Source organism: Leiobunum rupestre, chromosome 5 (assembly GCF_980474605.1).
Source record: "Leiobunum rupestre chromosome 5, qqLeiRupe1.1.hap1, whole genome shotgun sequence".
Classification (NCBI taxonomy): domain Eukaryota; kingdom Metazoa; phylum Arthropoda; class Arachnida; order Opiliones; family Sclerosomatidae; genus Leiobunum; species Leiobunum rupestre.
The window spans coordinates 26641176-26644789 of NC_143388.1; positions in this window are offsets into that span (position 1 = coordinate 26641176).

Genomic DNA, 3614 nt, shown 5'->3' on the forward strand with positions numbered 1-3614 from the left:
ATGCCGCCGCACAATTAGCTCTAGTCTGCTCTACTTCTGATAAACCGACGGCCATTATTTTAGTAAACAAACCGGTTTGAACAACCAAGGCTTAGGAGCTAAAATTAACTACAAAATACTGTCAAGTGCTGTTAATGCAAGTAATTTGCAAATTAATGAAGTTCTCGGAGACTCACGTTCTAAAATAAATTTGCATTGTCAAATAAAAAAAGCAGGTTTATTGGAAAAAGTAGTTGAAATTCAGGTTGAGCTTTTCTGGGGCATCTACAACGTTGGGAGTCTTGCAGATTATTTTGAGCCTAGGCCTAACTCTTCTAGGCTTGGTATGGGTTTCAATAACGCTGGTGTAATATCCCACTTCGACGACTTGTTCCATTTTCGGAAAGCGATCACTGAACCGAACCGTATTGGTCATTTTCCCCAACCTTTTCTTTTTCTAAATTACTCATTATTTAACTTCATCCGCACAAACCGAGCGAGTTTATAAATTCCAATAAAGCTACATTGGGCCATGATGGGCTGACTAAAATTCCAACACCAAAAATTCCTTATCAATTTAGAGGTTTTCCATTGGCTTAAATACATATGTTAGTAGCCAATAGTGTGACTTCCAAAATGACTAGGATGAATAAAAAGGTTAAAATCTAACGTAGTCCACCCTTTTACTGGTTCGTGGTGAAACAAACCGTTAGTGAAGATTTTTGAATGGAATAAATTAATTAAGGTACAGTGGCATACTTATTAGTAATTATGTGACATATGATATTATGAATGGATTAATAACTCATCATTGAAATATCGTCTTTGCAAAATTCCCATACACAATCACGCCAACTATTTTAATAGTGGTCAACTAAATATGTGACAACTTTTGAAATGAAATGTTTAAAGGTTGAAATATTCAGTGGCCTACGCGTATGAAAATCTTCTTCAGAGTTGCCACATGTCAGAGAAAAGTCAGGGAACTTTAAGAATTTGTAAAAAGTCCGGGAATTCAATTTGATCTGAACACTTTTTGAAAGTAATTTTACTCTAGTTATCTGACAAATTCTATGATTATTATTTAGTTCCTCTAAAGTTTTGCTATTATTTTAACGTTGCAATAATACTTTGGTACTTAAATGTAGGTTGATTTCAATTTATAAACTTCTGATAAAAGTAAATTTTAAACCTAAAAAATGTCTAATTTTGACTTTAAAAGGTCAGGGAAAATCTCTCAAAATTGTCTGGGAAAACAGGGTATATCCAGGGAATTTGAATCTGAAAATATGGTGGCAACCCTGTTCTTGGAAATAGGGCCTACAAAAGTCTTAGGACGGCACTAAATAAGGGGATTCATACAAGGAGCCAATAGGACCATTCAATCAAACGGGAATACTGTATTATCTGAAACTCCCAATACACCAAAATGCTGCGAAGCACTTGCTGGTCAAAGGCTTGAAAGCGACCACACAGCTCCATCTCTACTCGTTTCGTTCGCGATAATACTTTCCATTTGCAAGTCAGTGGTAGACAATTTGCCCCTTTAGAGTCGGCGTCTATTTTAATGACAACGGGGCCTTGGTCGTATAATTTCGTTCATTTGTACGAAGCGATACTAGTAACAAAGGTATCAGTCGAGTAATATACATTTTGGCAATTAATTCTGGTATTTCTGAAGAGCAAATTTAACTCTCCTCGGCTACAATCCGGGGTCCAAATGCGGACCATTTGGCTCTTTTTAACCGCGAGAGAACAATTAAATATCGCGAGGCAGTCGTATATTTGGGAATCGCGGAACGCCGAGGCTTAGTTTGAAAAAGGTTTAAAATGAAACGGAGGCCTTCTTTATAACCTTCATGAATACGTAATAAGGTTTTTATAACTTTTATACTTTCTCTAATTCGCGAATAAAACGGGCCCGGAAGAAATTAAAGAGCCTCGGCTGTTGGCGGCGGTATAGTTTTGGCGGGAATTCTCATTTGCATGGGAAACGAGCGATTACCGGGAAGATGGAAGCCCGAGCCGGACCCCGAAGATCAAAAGCGCCAGCCAGCCTCCTCCACTCGGCCGCTCTTTATTTTATTACCAACTTCTCATTGTTGAAGAGGAGAGCCTTCTTTCTACGAACAATACCAGCAGCGCAGTTCCGTAATTACTTCGGTGTCGGATTAGTGTCCGCTTTTTTTGCCCCTTCTCTCCGCGGGAGGGCGCTCCTCTTTCGCAGCCGGTGCAATCTTCTAAATTAAACAATTTTTCTAATTGCGTTCGCCATCTAGGCCTTCTCCTACCGCCCTCTATCGGGTATGAGTGGTAAAGGCCGTTTTTCGCGTCTCGTACTTCGGAAATTGCTCGATGCGTCTTCCTCTCCCTCCCCTGTAAGGTCCGCTCTGTTTCTATCAGGGTTTTATTCCCTTATTATGGTTTTTGAGTGCCTTATGACATTTTAAAAGTGATTAGATCGTAATACCTAATACGGATTGATTTTAAAAATGTATTTGGTTATGACCAAAGTGAATCGAATTTTGTCTGGTAAATTAAGATGTCGCCACTTTCGCGTAATTGTTTGTTATTGCGGAGGATAGGGCCCACGAAAAACTACATCAGGACTAGTAATGTAAGCCTATAAATTTTGGTCCTAATAAAATTTATGACAACGCGCAGCGCCACCCAGGGTAGTTTTTTGGAATTTAAAAATTCTGTAGAAGATGGCAGCTAGGAGTAACAAACACAAGGAGAACGCAGCTAGCCTTTAAACACTCTAACGCAGTGTTGTGTACAAATTTCATTGGACGAACCTTTACGCTGAATGTTTTAAAATTTCCGAATTTTCCCCTTCCGACGGCAGCAGGCGCTAAAGCGTCTAACCAATGAAAAATGTACGACTGTCGCGTTCTCCTTGTGTGGGGTGCTGTGTTACAGTGTTTGTTGCTCCTAGATGGCAGCCTTCATGGAAAAGGAGCTTGAATTTTTAAAAGGGGAAGCTAGCCCAGAAAAAATTACAATTTACTTAATCCTTAACTTTAAACCTTAATACTAAATATTTTTGATCTTCTAGGTATTCTGCAAAATAGGTTTCAGTCGGTTCTTTGCGAATCGATTGATAAACTAGGTGATACTTTACAAAGGCCAAAAAATTATAATTAAATAAATCGTAATTAATATCACTTTTTCGGTTCCACCACTAAAAATTAATAAACAACTCGTAAAATAACACTACAGCAATATTCGCCATCTTGTACTAGATTTTTAAATCTCGAGAATTACGCACATTTCATATCTCATATAGGTCTACATTACGGCCGACTTTGAACAAAATCGGCAATAAACACCTCGGGTACTCTCCTTGTTATTATAGTAGGGATAATTTGTACAAGGGTGGTATCCGTGAAATTGAAACGTGTACTTTCGTAAAAAGTTAAAGTTTCCAATGAGCGCGAATTTCCAGACAAACCGCGGATGTCTACACCGCATCACGACTTAACATTATTTGTAATATTTTGCCTTGAACTATTTTTTTAACATGTTTCAAGCTTGATAAGGGTGATTGAAACAAGTTGGCAAGCCAAAATATACCTCTCCTCGGAAGAGTTTTTAATTTTCAGTAAAGCGTAACTGGATCCGCGGTAGAACGC